The sequence below is a fragment of the Pan paniscus genome, chromosome 14 (assembly GCF_029289425.2).
Source record: "Pan paniscus chromosome 14, NHGRI_mPanPan1-v2.0_pri, whole genome shotgun sequence".
Classification (NCBI taxonomy): Eukaryota; Metazoa; Chordata; class Mammalia; order Primates; family Hominidae; genus Pan; species Pan paniscus.
Window position 1 is genome coordinate 44,918,915 of NC_073263.2, and position 18,261 is coordinate 44,937,175.

General features: G+C 51.2%; 1 long non-coding RNA gene and 1 pseudogene across 1 annotated transcript; both read left to right on the forward strand.

Moving 5' to 3' along the window:
• Positions 1-48: 48 nt before the first annotated feature.
• On the forward strand, positions 49-17,974 carry LOC117975590 (uncharacterized). The gene is made up of 7 exons (XR_010109689.1): positions 49-1,345; positions 1,965-3,877; positions 4,497-6,408; positions 7,028-8,942; positions 11,896-12,121; positions 15,213-15,286; positions 17,595-17,974. It is a non-coding gene; the product is annotated as an uncharacterized LOC117975590 (long non-coding RNA).
• On the forward strand, positions 12,128-14,224 carry LOC117975589 (keratin-associated protein 21-1-like; annotated as a pseudogene).
• Positions 17,975-18,261: the final 287 nt, after the last annotated feature.

An 18,261-nucleotide genomic window follows, 5' to 3' on the forward strand; every position in this document is an offset into this window, starting at 1 on the left:
GGGGCCCTGAGAGCCAGGGGGAAGAGGGGCTGGCTCTCAGTCCCTGCCTCATTGGGGGTGCCTCCCCCCCTGCGATGGGGGTCGTGAGAGCTGGGGGGGATGAGGGGCTGGCTCTCAGTCCCCGCCTCGCGGGGGGTGCCTCCCCCCCTTGCGATGGGGGCCCTATGAGCCAGGGGTGATGTGGGGCTGGCTCTCAGTCCCCGCCTCGTGGGGGGTGCCTCCCCCTCCTGCGATGGTGGTCCTGAGAGCCAGAGGGGGAAGACGGGCTGGCTCTCAGTCCCTGCCTCGTGGGGGGGTGCCTCCCCCCCCCGCGATGGGGATCCGGAGAGCCGGGGGGATGAGGGGCTGGCTGTCAGTCCCCGCCTCGCGGGGGGTGCCTCCCCCCTGCGATGGGGGTCCTAAGAACCGGGGGCGGAAGAGCGGCTGCCTCTGAGTCCCTGCCTCGTGGGGGGTGCCTCCCCCTCCTGCGATGGTGGTCCTAAGAGCCAGAGGGGGAAGAGGGGCTGGCTCTCAGTCCCCGCCTCGTGGGGGGTGCCTCCCCCCCTGCGATGGGGGTCCTAAGAGCCGGGGTCGGAAGAGCGGCTGGCTCTGAGTCCTCGCCTTGCGGGGGGTGCCTCCCCCCCCTGCGATGGGGGTCCTAAGAGCCTGGGGCGGAAGAGGGGCTGGCTCTCAGTCCGTGCCTCGCGAGGGGTGCCATCGCCCCTGCGATGGTGGTCCCAAGAGCCAGCGGGGGAAAAGGGGCTGCCGCTCAGCCACCACAACATGGGGGACCTTTATGTTCAGGTTTTGCCCAAGAGTCAGCTTATTTGCTTCTTGTACTAGCAGGGCAGTTGCTGCCAAGGCCCTCAAACACGGGAGCCATCCTTCAGAAACCCTGTCTAGTTGTTCAGAGACGTAGGCCACCGGCCTCAGCCAGGGCCCCACAGTTTGGGTTAAAAGTCCAGCTGCCATCTTTTCTCTCTCTAACGCATACAATGGCAAAGGCTTTTCCAGGTGGGGTAGCCCCGGGGCTGGGGCTGCCAGAAGTTTTTCCTTTAACTCTTGAAAGACTTGCTGTTGTTGGGATCCCCATTCCAAAGGTTCCGGTCCCCGCCCCCTTTGTGACCTCATACAAAGGCTTGGCTAATACTACAGAGTTTGGGATCCACAGTCTGCGAAACCCCACAGCTCCTGAGAATTCTCTCAGCTGCCTTCGGCCCTTAGACTCTGGTAGATTGCATATAACCTGCTTTCTTTCTGTTCCCGGGCGGCGTCGGACCCGTCGGAGAGTAAATCCCAAGTAAGGTACCTGCCGTCGGCAGATTGGAGCTTTCTTCTTGGACACCTAATACCCACAGTCCTCCAGGTGAGTCCTAAGTATCGTAGGATCAGCGATGGGGGTCCTAAGGCGGGGGGGAAGAGGGGATGGCTGTCACCCAACCCAAAATGGGCGGCCTTTATGTTCAGGTTTTGCCCAAGAGTCAGCTTATTTGCTTCCGGTACTATCGGGGCAGTTGATGCCGCGGCCCTCAAACAGGGGGGCCATCCTTTAGAAACCCTCTCTATTTGTTTAGACACGTAGGCCACCGGCCTCAGCCAGGGCCCCAGAGTTTCGGTTAAAATTCCAGCTGCCATCTTTTCTCTATCTGACGCATTCAGTGGAAAAGGCTTTGTCAGATCGGGTAGCCCCGGGGCTGGGGCTGCCAGAAGGTTTTCCTTTAACTCATGAAAGACTTGCTGTTGTTGGGATCCCCATTCCAAAGGTTGCCGGTCCCCGCCCCCTTTGTGACCTCATAGAAAGACTTGGCTAATACTGCAAAGTTTGGGATGCACAGTCTACAAAACCCCACAGCCCCTAAGAATTCCCTCACCTGCCCCCTTTGTGACCTCATAGAAAGGCTTGGCTAATACTGCAAAGTTTGGGAGGAACAGTCTACAAAACCCCACAGCCCCTAAGAATTCCCTCACCTGCCTTCTGCCCTTAGGCTCCGGTAGATTGCAAACGACCTGCTTTCTTTCTGTTCCCGGCGTTTGGACCCCTGTCGGATAGTAAATCCCAAGGAAGGTACCTGCCGTCGGGAGATTTGAGCTTTCTTCTTGGACACCTAATACCCAGAGTCCTCCAGGTGGGTCCTTAAGGTTCTTAGGATCCGCGATGGGGGTCCTAAGCCAGGGGGGGATGAGGGGCTGGCTCTCAGTCCCCGCCTCGCGGGGGGTGCCTCCCCCCCCTGCGATGGGGACCCTAAGAGCCAGGGGTGATGTGGGGCTGGCTCTCAGTCCCCGCCTCGTGGGGGGTGCCTCCCCCTCCTGCGATGGTGGTCCTAAGAGCCAGAGGGGGAAGAGGGGCTGGCTCTCAGTCCCTGCCTCGTGGGGGCTGCCTCCCCCCCCCTGCGATGGGGGTCCTGAGAGCCGGGGGGATGAGGGGCTGGCTCTCAGTCCCTGCCTCGTGGGGGGAGCCTCCCCTCCCCGCGACGGGGGTCGTGAGAGCCCGGGGGGATGAGGGGCTGGCTCTCAGTCCCCGCCTCGCGGGGGGTGCCTCCCCCCCTGCGATGGGGGCCCTGAGAGCCAGGGGGAAGAGGGGCTGGCTCTCAGTCCCTGCCTCATTGGGGGTGCCTCCCCCCCTGCGATGGGGGTCGTGAGAGCTGGGGGGGATGAGGGGCTGGCTCTCAGTCCCCGCCTCGCGGGGGGTGCCTCCCCCCCTTGCGACGGGGGCCCTATGAGCCAGGGGTGATGTGGGGCTGGCTCTCAGTCCCCGCCTCGTGGGGGGTGCCTCCCCCTCCTGCGATGGTGGTCCTGAGAGCCAGAGGGGGAAGACGGGCTGGCTCTCAGTCCCTGCCTCGTGGGGGGGTGCCTCCCCCCCCCTGCGATGGGGATCCGGAGAGCCGGGGGGATGAGGGGCTGGCTGTCAGTCCCCGCCTCGCGGGGGGTGCCTCCCCCCTGCGATGGGGGTCCTAAGAACCGGGGGCGGAAGAGCGGCTGCCTCTGAGTCCCTGCCTCGTGGGGGGTGCCTCCCCCTCCTGCGATGGTGGTCCTAAGAGCCAGAGGGGGAAGAGGGGCTGGCTCTCAGTCCCCGCCTCGTGGGGGGTGCCTCCCCCCCTGCGATGGGGGTCCTAAGAGCCGGGGTCGGAAGAGCGGCTGGCTCTGAGTCCCCGCCTCGCGGGGGGTGCCTCCCCCCCCTGCGATGGGGGTCCTAAGAGCCTGGGGCGGAAGAGGGGCTGGCTCTCAGTCCGTGCCTCGCGAGGGGTGCCATCGCCCCTGCGATGGTGGTCCCAAGAGCCAGCGGGGGAAAAGGGGCTGCCGCTCAGCCACCACAACATGGGGGGCCTTTATGTTCAGGTTTTGCCCAAGAGTCAGCTTATTTGCTTCTTGTACTAGCAGGGCAGTTGCTGCCAAGGCCCTCAAACACGGGAGCCATCCTTCAGAAACCCTGTCTAGTTGTTCAGAGACGTAGGCCACCGGCCTCAGCCAGGGCCCCACAGTTTGGGTTAAAAGTCCAGCTGCCATCTTTTCTCTCTCTAACGCATACAATGGCAAAGGCTTTTCCAGGTGGGGTAGCCCCGGGGCTGGGGCTGCCAGAAGTTTTTCCTTTAACTCTTGAAAGACTTGCTGTTGTTGGGATCCCCATTCCAAAGGTTCCGGTCCCCGCCCCCTTTGTGGCCTCATACAAAGGCTTGGCTAATACTACAGAGTTTGGGATCCACAGTCTGCGAAACCCCACAGCTCCTGAGAATTCTCTCAGCTGCCTTCGGCCCTTAGACTCCGGTAGATTGCATATAACCTGCTTTCTTTCTGTTCCCGGGCGGCGTCGGACCCGTCGGAGAGTAAATCCCAAGTAAGGTACCTGCCGTCGGCAGATTGGAGCTTTTTTCTTGGACACCTAATACCCACAGTCCTCCAGGTGAGTCCTAAGTATCTTAGGATCAGCGATGGGGGTCCTAAGGCGGGGGGGAAGAGGGGATGGCTGTCACCCAACCCAAAATGGGCGGCCTTTATGTTCAGGTTTTGCCCAAGAGTCAGCTTATTTGCTTCCGGTACTATCGGGGCAGTTGATGCCGCGGCCCTCAAACAGGGGGGCCATCCTTTAGAAACCCTCTCTATTTGTTTAGACACGTAGGCCACTGGCCTCAGCCAGGGCCCCAGAGTTTCGGTTAAAATTCCAGCTGCCATCTTTTCTCTATCTGACGCATTCAGTGGAAAAGGCTTTGTCAGATCGGGTAGCCCCGGGGCTGGGGCTGCCAGAAGGTTTTCCTTTAACTCATGAAAGACTTGCTGTTGTTGGGATCCCCATTCCAAAGGTTGCCGGTCCCCGCCCCCTTTGTGACCTCATAGAAAGACTTGGCTAATACTGCAAAGTTTGGGATGCACAGTCTACAAAACCCCACAGCCCCTAAGAATTCCCTCACCTGCCCCCTTTGTGACCTCATAGAAAGGCTTGGCTAATACTGCAAAGTTTGGGAGGCACAGTCTACAAAACCCCACAGCCCCTAAGAATTCCCTCACCTGCCTTCTGCCCTTAGGCTCCGGTAGATTGCAAACGACCTGCTTTCTTTCTGTTCCCGGCGTTTGGACCCCTGTCGGATAGTAAATCCCAAGGAAGGTACCTGCCGTCGGGAGATTTGAGCTTTCTTCTTGGACACCTAATACCCAGAGTCCTCCAGGTGGGTCCTTAAGGTTCTTAGGATCCGCGATGGGGGTCCTAAGCCAGGGGGGGATGAGGGGCTGGCTCTCAGTCCCCGCCTCGCGGGGGGTGCCTCCCCCCCCTGCGATGGGGACCCTAAGAGCCAGGGGTGATGTGGGGCTGGCTCTCAGTCCCCGCCTCGTGGGGGGTGCCTCCCCCTCCTGCGATGGTGGTCCTAAGAGCCAGAGGGGGAAGAGGGGCTGGCTCTCAGTCCCTGCCTCGTGGGGGCTGCCTCCCCCCCCCTGCGATGGGGGTCCTGAGAGCCGGGGGGATGAGGGGCTGGCTCTCAGTCCCTGCCTCGTGGGGGGAGCCTCCCCTCCCCGCGACGGGGGTCGTGAGAGCCCGGGGGGATGAGGGGCTGGCTCTCAGTCCCCGCCTCGCGGGGGGTGCCTCCCCCCCTGCGATGGGGGCCCTGAGAGCCAGGGGGAAGAGGGGCTGGCTCTCAGTCCCTGCCTCATTGGGGGTGCCTCCCCCCCTGCGATGGGGGTCGTGAGAGCTGGGGGGGATGAGGGGCTGGCTCTCAGTCCCCGCCTCGCGGGGGGTGCCTCCCCCCCTTGCGATGGGGGCCCTATGAGCCAGGGGTGATGTGGGGCTGGCTCTCAGTCCCCGCCTCGTGGGGGGTGCCTCCCCCTCCTGCGATGGTGGTCCTGAGAGCCAGAGGGGGAAGAGGGGCTGGCTCTCAGTCCCTGCCTCGTGGGGGGGTGCCTCCCCCCCCCGCGATGGGGATCCGGAGAGCCGGGGGGATGAGGGGCTGGCTGTCAGTCCCCGCCTCGCGGGGGGTGCCTCCCCCCTGCGATGGGGGTCCTAAGAACCGGGGGCGGAAGAGCGGCTGCCTCTGAGTCCCTGCCTCGTGGGGGGTGCCTCCCCCTCCTGCGATGGTGGTCCTAAGAGCCAGAGGGGGAAGAGGGGCTGGCTCTCAGTCCCCGCCTCGTGGGGGGTGCCTCCCCCCCTGCGATGGGGGTCCTAAGAGCCGGGGTCGGAAGAGCGGCTGGCTCTGAGTCCTCGCCTCGCGGGGGGTGCCTCCCCCCCCTGCGATGGGGGTCCTAAGAGCCTGGGGCGGAAGAGGGGCTGGCTCTCAGTCCGTGCCTCGCGAGGGGTGCCATCGCCCCTGCGATGGTGGTCCCAAGAGCCAGCGGGGGAAAAGGGGCTGCCGCTCAGCCACCACAACATGGGGGACCTTTATGTTCAGGTTTTGCCCAAGAGTCAGCTTATTTGCTTCTTGTACTAGCAGGGCAGTTGCTGCCAAGGCCCTCAAACACGGGAGCCATCCTTCAGAAACCCTGTCTAGTTGTTCAGAGACGTAGGCCACCGGCCTCAGCCAGGGCCCCACAGTTTGGGTTAAAAGTCCAGCTGCCATCTTTTCTCTCTCTAACGCATACAATGGCAAAGGCTTTTCCAGGTGGGGTAGCCCCGGGGCTGGGGCTGCCAGAAGTTTTTCCTTTAACTCTTGAAAGACTTGCTGTTGTTGGGATCCCCATTCCAAAGGTTCCGGTCCCCGCCCCCTTTGTGACCTCATACAAAGGCTTGGCTAATACTACAGAGTTTGGGATCCACAGTCTGCGAAACCCCACAGCTCCTGAGAATTCTCTCAGCTGCCTTCGGCCCTTAGACTCTGGTAGATTGCATATAACCTGCTTTCTTTCTGTTCCCGGGCGGCGTCGGACCCGTCGGAGAGTAAATCCCAAGTAAGGTACCTGCCGTCGGCAGATTGGAGCTTTCTTCTTGGACACCTAATACCCACAGTCCTCCAGGTGAGTCCTAAGTATCGTAGGATCAGCGATGGGGGTCCTAAGGCGGGGGGGAAGAGGGGATGGCTGTCACCCAACCCAAAATGGGCGGCCTTTATGTTCAGGTTTTGCCCAAGAGTCAGCTTATTTGCTTCCGGTACTATCGGGGCAGTTGATGCCGCGGCCCTCAAACAGGGGGGCCATCCTTTAGAAACCCTCTCTATTTGTTTAGACACGTAGGCCACCGGCCTCAGCCAGGGCCCCAGAGTTTCGGTTAAAATTCCAGCTGCCATCTTTTCTCTATCTGACGCATTCAGTGGAAAAGGCTTTGTCAGATCGGGTAGCCCCGGGGCTGGGGCTGCCAGAAGGTTTTCCTTTAACTCATGAAAGACTTGCTGTTGTTGGGATCCCCATTCCAAAGGTTGCCGGTCCCCGCCCCCTTTGTGACCTCATAGAAAGACTTGGCTAATACTGCAAAGTTTGGGATGCACAGTCTACAAAACCCCACAGCCCCTAAGAATTCCCTCACCTGCCCCCTTTGTGACCTCATAGAAAGGCTTGGCTAATACTGCAAAGTTTGGGAGGCACAGTCTACAAAACCCCACAGCCCCTAAGAATTCCCTCACCTGCCTTCTGCCCTTAGGCTCCGGTAGATTGCAAACGACCTGCTTTCTTTCTGTTCCCGGCGTTTGGACCCCTGTCGGATAGTAAATCCCAAGGAAGGTACCTGCCGTCGGGAGATTTGAGCTTTCTTCTTGGACACCTAATACCCAGAGTCCTCCAGGTGGGTCCTTAAGGTTCTTAGGATCCGCGATGGGGGTCCTAAGCCAGGGGGGGATGAGGGGCTGGCTCTCAGTCCCCGCCTCGCGGGGGGTGCCTCCCCCCCCTGCGATGGGGACCCTAAGAGCCAGGGGTGATGTGGGGCTGGCTCTCAGTCCCCGCCTCGTGGGGGGTGCCTCCCCCTCCTGCGATGGTGGTCCTAAGAGCCAGAGGGGGAAGAGGGGCTGGCTCTCAGTCCCTGCCTCGTGGGGGCTGCCTCCCCCCCCCTGCGATGGGGGTCCTGAGAGCCGGGGGGATGAGGGGCTGGCTCTCAGTCCCTGCCTCGTGGGGGGAGCCTCCCCTCCCCGCGACGGGGGTCGTGAGAGCCCGGGGGGATGAGGGGCTGGCTCTCAGTCCCCGCCTCGCGGGGGGTGCCTCCCCCCCTGCGATGGGGGCCCTGAGAGCCAGGGGGAAGAGGGGCTGGCTCTCAGTCCCTGCCTCATTGGGGGTGCCTCCCCCCCTGCGATGGGGGTCGTGAGAGCTGGGGGGGATGAGGGGCTGGCTCTCAGTCCCCGCCTCGCGGGGGTGCCTCCCCCCCCTTGCGATGGGGGCCCTAAGAGCCCGGGGTGATGTGGGGCTGGCTCTCAGTCCCAGCCTCGTGGGGGGTGCCTCCCCCTCCTGCGATGGTGGTCCTGAGAGCCAGAGGGGGAAGACGGGCTGGCGCTCAGTCTCTGCCTCGTTGGGGGGGAGCCTCCCCCCCCTGCGATGGCGGTCCTGAGATCCGGGGGGATGAGGGGCTGGTTGTCAGTCCCTGCCTCGCGGGGGGTGCCTCCCCCCTGCGATGGGGGTCCTAAGAGCCGGGGGCGGAAGAGGGGCTGCCTCTGAGTCCCTGCCTCGTGGGGGCTGCCTCCCCCTCCTGAGATGGTGGTCCTAAGAGCCAGAGGGTGATGAGGGGCTGGCTCTCAGTCCCCGCCTCGTGGGGGGTGCCTCCCCCCCTGCGATGGGGGTCCTAAGAGCCAGGGTCGGAAGAGCGGCTGGCTCTGAGTCCCCGCCTTGCGGGGGTTGCCTCCCCCCCTGTGATGGGCGTCCTAAGACCCTGGGGTGGAAGAGGGGCTGGCTCTCAGTCCCCGCCTCGCGGGTGGTGCCACCCCCTCTGTGATGGGGTTCCCAAGAGCAAGGGGGGGATAAAGGGCTGGCTCTCACCCAGCACAAAACGGGGGGCCTTTATGTTCAGGTTCTTCCCAAGAGTCAGCTTATTTGCTTCTTTTTCTAGCAGGGCAGTTGCTGCCAAGGCCCTCAAACAGGGGGGCCATCCTTTAGAAACCCTGTCTAGTTGTTCAGAGACGTAGGCCACCGGCCTCTGCCAGGGCACCAGAGTTTGGGTTAAACGTCCAACTGCCCTCTCTTCTCTCTCTAACGCATACAATGGAAAAGGCTTTGTCAGATCTGGTAGCCCCAGGGCTTTGGCTGCCAGAAGTTTTTCCTTCAAGTCGTGAAAGACTTGCTGTTCTTGGGATCCCTATTCCAAAGATTCCCTGTTCCCGCCCCCTTTGTGACCTCATACAAAGTGTTGACTTATTCTACAAAGTTTGGGATCCACAGTCTACAAAACCCCACAGTTCCTGAGAATTCTCTCGCCTGCCTTCGGCCCTTAGGCTCCGGTATATTGCAAATAACCTTCTTTCTTTCTGTTCCCGGGCGGCTTCGGACCCCTGTCGGAGAGTAAATCCCAAGTAAGGTACCTGCCGTCGGCAGATTTGAGCTTTCTTCTTGGACACCTCATACCCACAGTCCTCCAGGTGTGTCCTAAGGATCTCAGGATCCGCGATGGGGGTCCTAAGGCATGGGGGGAAGAGGGGATGGCTCTTACTCCCCTGCGATGGGGATCGTCATATCCACAGGGTGAGACGGGGTGATGTGACTGCCTGCATCGTGGGTGGCGCCTGCCCCCCTGCGATGTGGATCGTCTTATCCAGGGTATGAAAGGTGGGTGATATTACTCCTCGCGTGGGTGGGAGTCGCCCGCCCCACTGCGATGTGGATGGTAATATCCAGAGGGGTAGAGGATGGTGATATTACTCCCTGCATCGCGGTGGGCACCCGCCCCCCTGCCATGTGGATGGTCATATACAGGGGGCCATAGGGTGGTGATATTACTCCCGGATTTTTCCTAGGATCCTTTCTATACTGCCACCCTCAGTTCACACCCTGGAACATTATCTTCCATATTCTAGCAAGATGTGGCTTCTAAAGTCGCAGGAGGTATACACCCTTCAATATTATTCGTAATTTTGTAGGGGAATGTTAAACCTGATGTCACAGGACTCTGTACACTGTGATGTTATTCCCAATATCCTAGCTTTACCTTAATAATAATGTCACATTGTGTGTACACCTTGTGGTGTTATTCTTATTCTCCTAAGGGGAGGTTGCATTTATTGTGACACGGGGTATGTTCCTTTTGATATTATCCATAATGTCCTAGAGGGATGTCACCCCTTATGTCACAGGGTTTGTACACCTTGTGAAATTACTCGTATTATCCTCATAGGATGTCACTCCTCATATCACAGAGGGTGTACACTCCGTGATATTGTCATCATATTCTAGGGAAATGTTACTTTTAATGTCACAGAGGGCGCACAGCTTGTGAAATTATTCGTTATAATTTTGTGGGATGTTACCCCTAATGTCACACGGCGTGTACACACCGTGATGTTACGTGCAATATGCTATGGAAATGTTACTCGTAATTCAGAGGTCCTGTACACCGTTTAATAGTCTTTGTAATCTTCTAGGAAAACGTTACTGCTAATGTCATAGGGCCTGTAGACCCTGTCATAAAATTCCTAATATCCTAGCGGGAGTTCACTACTAATTTCACAATGTGTGTACACCCTTTGATATTATTTGTATTGTCCTGAAGAGATGTTACTACTGATGTCCCAATGCAGGTACATTCTCTGATCTTATTGCTTATATCCTCGGGGGATGTTACTTTTAATGTCACACGGGGTGTCCTCCCTGTGTTCTATTTCGTAATATCCCACGGCAATTTTACTTTTAATGACACAGGCGGTGTACACATTGTGATATTATTCGTGATATTCTAGAAAGATGTTACTCCTAATGTCGTAGGGCTGTACACCCTGTGATAGTATTCATAATTTCCCAGGGGTCTATACTCCTATTGGCACAGACGATAACACCCTGTGACATTATTCGTAATATTCTAGTGAGGTGATACTCCTCATGTCACAGGGGGTGTACACCCCCTGTTATTATTCTTACTATTCTAGGGGGATGTTACTCCTAATGTCACAGGGATGTACACCCTGTGATATTCTTCATAGTGTACCAGAGGAATATTAGCACTAATGTCACGATGTGTGTACACCTTGTGATATTATTTGTCATATCCTAATGTCACGGGGGTGTGTTCCGTGTGACAGTCTTCCTAACATCCTAGACGGATATTGCTCCTAACGTCACAGGGTGTGTACACCTTGTCACATCATTCATAATATCCTAAAACTACGTTATTCCTCAGGTCACAGGGGGTGTTCACCCTGTGATATTTTTCATCATAGTTTTGTGGGATGTTACTCCTAAAGTCACATGGGGTGTACACAGAGTCACACAGTGATATGAGTTGTAACATTCTATAGACATGTTACTTGTAAATAACAGGGGCTGTACCTCCTGTGATATGATTCCTAATAGTCTAGGGGAATGTTGCTACTATTGTCACGGGCGTGTACACCCTGTGATATGACTCGTCATATCCCAGCGGAATGTTACTACTAATGTCACAATGCCTGTACACCCTGTGATACTATTTGTAATATCCTAAAGAGATGTTACTACTAAGGTCACAATGTATGTGCACCCTCTGATATTATTCCTTATATCCTTGGGGGATGTTATTCCTAATGTCACACGGGGTGTACTCCCTGTCATATTATTCATAATATCCAAGGGGGATGTTATTTTTAATGTCACCGGGGGTGACATTACACATTAAAAATGCGTATTCAACACCTGTGATACTATTCCTAATATCCTAGGGGCATGCTCTTCCGAATGTCACATGGGGTGTACTCCATGTGTGTACACCTGCTGTGATATTATTCATAATATCCTAGGGGAATGTTACTCCTGATGACACAGGCGGTGTACACCATGTGTGTACCCCTCCTGTGTTGTTATTCATAATATCCTGGGGGGATGTTTCTTTTAATGTCACAAAGTGTGTACAAAACGTCACAGAGGTGTACACGCTGTGACGTGATCTGTAATACCCTAGAAGGATGTTACTCCTAATGTATCACAGGGGTGTACATGCTTTGATGTTATTTGCAATCTCATAGAGAGATATTACTTCAAATATCACAGTGGATGTACACACATAGTATATACCCTGTGATAGTATTCATAATATCCTAGGGAGATACAACTCCTGATATCACAGTGCGTGTACCCCGTGTGTGTACACCCTTGATGTTAGTCGTAATATCCAGGGTAAATATTACTCCTCATATCACACAGTGTGCACACCCTGTGATATTTTTCCTCATACTTTAGGGAGATATTGCTTCTAATATCACAGTGGGTGTACCCCATCTGTGTATACTCTGTGACAGTATATTCTATATCCTAGGGAGGTATTACTCCTAATGTCACATTGGGTGTTCACCCTGTGATATCATTCTTATTTGACCTTGCTGCCTTTTTTATCCCACACTACAAAAGGAATGGAACAGATAAGAAGATACTGAGATTGGACGGTGCTGCCGTGCGGCCGCCGCAGGACAGTTTTAATATCCCTGTTTCTCAGGCTGTAGATGAAGGGGTTCAGCATGGAGGTGATCACCGTGTACATCACTGAGGCCACTGCAGCCTTTCTCGGGGAAGATGACACATCTGAACTGAGGTACCCTCCAACGCCTGTTCCGTAAAATCAGCAAACAACTGACAGGTGAGACCCACAGGTGGAGAAGGCCTTATACTTCCCACGTGATGATGAAACCCTCAGAATGGAGGAAACAATTTTATAGTAAGAGAAAAGGGTCCCCGAGATGGGAAGAAAACCAAATATGGCAGCAGGCAAATACATGATTATGTTATTGGTGAAGGTGTCACAACATGCAAGATGGGGGAGTTGAGAAGGGTCACAGAAGAAACTAGAAATTTCCGCATCCTGGAAGCAGGTCATTTGTAAGGCAATCAAGTTGTGCAGCTGGGCGTCTAAAAGACTGAGAAAAAAAAAAAAAGACAAAACTAGAAAGCCACAGAAACACGAGGTCATGATGGGGTTCCTAAGAGCCAGGGGTGGGAGAGGGGCTGGCTCTTACTTCCCACATCGCAGGGGGTGCCTCACCCCCCTGCGATGGGAGTCCTAAGAGCCGGGCAGGGGGAGAGGGGCTGGCTCTTACTCCCCACATCGCGGGTGGTGCCTCACCCCCCTGCACTATTCACAATAGCAAAGACTTGGAACCAACCCAAATGTCCTTCAATGATAGACTGGATTAAGAAAATGTGGCACATATACACTGTGGAATACTATGCAGCCATAAAAAAGGATGAGTTCATGTCCTTTGTAAGGACATGGATGAAGCTGGAAACCATCATTCTCAGCAAGCTATCACAGGGACAAAAAAAGAAAACGCCTCATGTTCTCCCTCATAGGTGGGAATTGAACAATGAGAACACTTGGACACAGGAAGGGGAACATCACATACTGGGGCCTGTCATGGGGTGGGGAGAGGGGAGAGGGATAGGATTAGGATATATACCTAATGTAAATGACGAGTTAATGGGTGCAGCACACCAACATGGGACATGCATACATATGCAACAAACTTGCCCGTTGTGCACATGTATCCTAGAACTTAAAGTATAACAACGACAACAACAACAAAAATATATATATATATTTAAAATGAAGCCGGTTTGGTTTTTTTAAAAGGCTCCTCAATGACAATTACTTATATAGCTGAAGAAATGGGAGACAAAAGGAGGGCTTCTCTGCCTCCCCAGGGTCTTGGTTTGCCTGGAGGATGGAAGGAAAATATAAGAAGCACTTGCAGATAGCATACAGTCTGGCTTTGAATGATCAGATGTGAATATGTTTCTTGGGATTTGAGGGAGGTTGGACAAGGGGTAGGTGTGGAAGTGCAGAGTGAGTTGGAGAAAGAAGTCTGGCAAAGAAGTTGTAATGACTCAGGAAAGGGAATAGGGTTGTCTCTTTCCCTATGGGTAGAGGTAGATATTTTAGGAAAAGAGAGAGAGAGAAAAAGGATAAAATTTTGTTATGATGCCCCCAAAACTTGTTATGTAAGATATATATCTACTGATAGGACATTTTGAAAATTAGTATCAGCTTTATATTTGGGCACATGATTTCACTGAGATGGTTCTTTGGCAGAGCAGATTAAAATGATGTTCCTGAAATGAAACTAGAGTCTCCAAAATAATTGGCTCATTTTAAGCAAAATATTATTGATGATCAACAGTGACTGGCACATAATAATTGTTTAAATATTTGTTGGCTAAGTCAGGGAATGAATGATATGCTTTGGCAATTACTGACAGTATATAAAGGTCTCAGGGAAGTAGAAGACGTCCACACCTCAGAAGCATCTTCTTGAAACCCATCTCAAGTCTCTCCTCTTGACAACATGTGTTGCAACTACTACGGCAACCTGTGGCTATGGCTGCAGCTATGGCTGCGGCTATGGCTCTGGTTATGGCTGTGGCTATGGCACTGGCTACAGCTGTGGCTATGGCTCTGGCTCTGGCTGTGGCTATGGAACTGGCTACGGCTGTGGGTATGGCTGTGGTTATGGAACTGGCTATGGCTGTGGATGTGGCTCTGGCTCTGGCTACTGTGGCTAGCGGCCATTTTGCTTTAGAAGATGCTATTCTTCCTGCTAAAACATCACTGTCAGAGGACCATTTGCTTCTAAAATGACACGTCTAAAGATAATACTGATTCAAGTATTCATACTCCAAGATTTCTATACCCAAGGATTACATGCCTGACAGAGTCTTGGACCTCTAGCCTCACATTTCTTTGAATGAAATCATGGCCATAGGATCCACGGTGTCATCTGACTGTTTTCCAAATGTTATCTTTTGCTCCCTTAATCTCTGATTCTCTGTTATGACTGTGTTAATGATCATAACATCTACAATTGGGGAAGTCAATCATTTGTAATAAAAATGGTTCTTTATTCCAAAAAAAAATGTTGTAGTAGAAAAGAGTCAAAAAGCTAAAATAAAATATAGTTTATAAAGCAAAAAATTATCAGTAAGCTAAGTTTAATGTATTATTGAAGAAATAAAATGTATTTTATACATTTACCCTAATGCCTAATGTTTAAGACATCTACTGTAGTGTACAGTAATATCCCAGGCCTTCACATTCACTCACTAATCACTCACTGATCCACCCAGAACAATTTTCAGCCCTTTAAGTGCCATTCGTGCTAAGTGGTCTATATAGGTACTGTTTTATTATTATTATTATTATTATTATTATTATTTTATACTGTGTTTTTACTGTATCTTTTCTAGATTCCAATAAGTTGAGATACACAAATATTTATTATTGTGTTACAATTGCCTATATTATCCAATATGGTAACATGCTGTGCAGGTTTGTATTCTAGAAGCAATAGGCTATACCTTATAACCTAGGTGTGTTCTAAGCTATACCATACAGGTTTATGTAAGTACACTGTGAAATCTGCATGGCAAACATCATTGCCTTATGATACATTTCTCAGATTTTCAGAACATATCCCTGTCGTTTAGCAGCACATGAATGTATTTGATTTATTGTCTTGATGTCCCTTTGCTTTCCCCATGTGTTACCATCAACTGCCTAATGAAACAGCCTGGGATTGTGTAATGACTAACTTAGTGCTTTGAGTTTAATTCTTTTTCAGCCACTGTGGTATGTTGATTACTATATTAATAATGTGTCTCCTTTATGTGTTTTCAAATAGTTACTTGATCATGAACTATTGATAAGCTTTGGAAACATGATTTCATTTATTCTGTAGGATAACTTCAGGAAGTGGGTATTAATTCTCACGGTATAAGTGAAGACATTAAGCACCAGAGTTTAAGTAGCTTGGTAAGTGTTATTCCAGTAATTAAATAGGCGTAAATAGAGTTCAACTTTCTCAGTTCTATCTATAATTTCTCTCTATGTATGGGCTTATTTCTATCAACCAGTATACACCTTGGTTTCGGCAATCAGTTATTGACTTTAAAGAAGGAAGAGAAGAAAAAAAAGGGAAGAAAAAACAAAAACCATAACCCTCTTTTACTATCAGACACCACATTTTTCTCTTCCACATTATCTTCTTTAAAGAACTGCATGTTGCAGAGTCTATGAGTGCAAGTGCTAGAAAGGCCAGGTAGAAATATTAAAAGTGATGCAGTTCAATACTGACAGTGATGAAATACAGAATGTATGGACCCTAATGTCCATAAAATGTGGCACAAATACACCATGGAATACTATGCAGCCATAAAAAAGGATGAGTTCATGTCCTTTGTAGGGACATGGATGAAGCTGGAAATCATCATTCTCAGCAAACTATCGCAGGGACAAAAAACCAAACACTGCATGTTCTCACTCATAGGTGGGAAATGAACAATGAGAACCCTTGGACACCGGAAGGGGAACATCACACACTGGGGCCTGTCGTGGGGTGGAGGGAGGGGAGAAGGATAGGATTAGGAGATAGACCTAATGTAAATGATGAGTTAATGGGTGCAGCACACCAACATGGCACATGTATACATATGCAACAAACTTGCCCGTTGTGCGCACATACCCTAGAACTTAAAGTATAATAATAAAAAAAAAGAGAATGTATGGACCCTATAATCTCAAGGGGGGGCGCCAACCCGGTTGAATATTTTTTCAAGCCAGTTTAGGGAAAGATTGATAAGGTTTCCAATTTTTCAAAAGGACCCATAATCCAAATTTTTATATGAAATCTAATTTTTAATTTGAGTTGGAAATTAAAATCAATGTGTTATTTATGTTATGATCTCTACTTTTGGTTCTATGAGATTATTACTTGTTTAACTCTCTGTAATCTGAATTCTGCCACCCACAAGCCATATTAATGGAGATCGTGAATGACTTACATGTTGTCTTTTGAATACATATTAATTTGCATCTTAATTGACTTGCAAGCAGTTTAAAACTCTTCAGGTGTGTTTATCAAAAGATTCCTTCATGTGACTTTTTATCTTTCTCTACTCTTTCATCAATCTCATTTATTATTAAATTTCGGTTATCAGCTGCCATGCCAGTAACTGCCAAGTCTAAACATTTATCACAGTTTACTATGCAAGCTTTATAGGAATATTAATATACCTCATATTCACATATTCAGTATACATCTTAAATATTAATTCCCCAAACATATGATTGTCGTTCAGGAGACTTTCTTTGAACCTCAATAAATGTCATTACACTTTATAGCACTCTATTTTTGTTTCATAGAACTTCACTGTTTTATTAATCATTTCTTTGGATAATATCATATATCTTCTACAAAAGTATAATTTCTATAGGGAAGATAATTTTATTTCTTATTTTTACTGTGACATTTTAGCATCTACTATGCTGGCCAGCACGCCACATATTTGTCAATAAATAATGTATTGCCTCTCAGCTCCAAATTTACCCCGCAATCACTCTGCCATAATGTGTGGAATTCCTCTTGTATTTACTTCCTCATAGTGAGCACAGTATTCAAGCCTTCTCAGTAGAGGGCACCGGAGAGATGTTGTAGAGGAAAGGGCTCTCCTATGGTGCCTGGCTCCTTACAGTGAGTGGGTGGTGTGAGTGTGAGAACATCTAGAGGTGCTATACTTCGGAATCTGAGGTCCCTCAGGAATCTTACAGCTGGGGCTGGCTTCCTGCAGCCTTCTCAGCATGGACACCACAATTTCCAGGCTTCATACCTCCACAGGTTTTTTGATTCCCTCTGCCCACCTGTGTACCTGGGCCCTTGCTAACTTTTGCCTGTGGGCTGCTTGCAGTTAAGAATTTGTCATTAAAAAGAAAAGAACTTGTCATTGGCAGCCGGGCGCGGTGGCTCACGCTTGTAATCCCAGCACTTTGGGAGGCCAAGGAGGGCGGATCACGAGGTCAGGAGATCGAGACCATCCTGGCTAACACGGTGAAACCCCGTCTCTACTAAAAATACAAAATTTAGCCGGGCGTGGTCGCGGGCGCCTGAGGTCCCAGCCACTCTGGAGGCTGAGGCAGGAGAATGGCGTGAACCCGGGAGGCGGAGCTTGCAGTGAGCCGAGATCACGCCACTGCACTCCATCCTGGGCGACAGAGTGAGACCTCGTCTCAAAAAAAAAAAAAAGACTTTGTCATTGGCTCACTCCTTCTATATCCTTTTACCTAGATCCACTGAAAGAGATTCAACTGTGTGGAACCTATGCCACGGAGAATTGCTTTCTGCCATTGTTATCGTCCAGCAGTTGCCGAATAGCTCTGACCTGAGCAAAGCAGTGAAACGCGGTGCTGTTGAGTGGGTTGCCACTGCACGTTTTTCAACTACCCTAGTCTTGTGGAGAAAACACCCCTTGTAAATTTTTTCTTCATTGAATACTCTCCCTCAGGTCCAGGGTACCATATAGAGTTTTCTTGTATTTTAGAGTTACTGTTTTATCAAAGTTTACCAGTCTTTTGTATTACATTTCTCCTGTCTAAATCAACTGTGTGGTTTCTACTCATTATGGATATAGATTGATACAAACTCAATAAATATTTTTGAATGAATAACTCCACAGTCGAAGTTATTTTAATCACTATACAAAATCTCCAGAGTTTCTTCCATATTTCTGAACATGGTAACTATGTATCGAGAGACAAACCACAAATTTAAAGAAGGTGTGGTCAAATTTTATAAGTGTTTATAACATTTGTAAATGTTTGGCATCTAGAATACATGTATAATTCCAACAAATAAATAAGAAAAAAAAAATCCAGTGGGATATTGGGCAAAATATTGAAACCAAAGTGTCATAAAAGAGGAAATATTACTTTTTAATACACGTGGAAAATGTGTA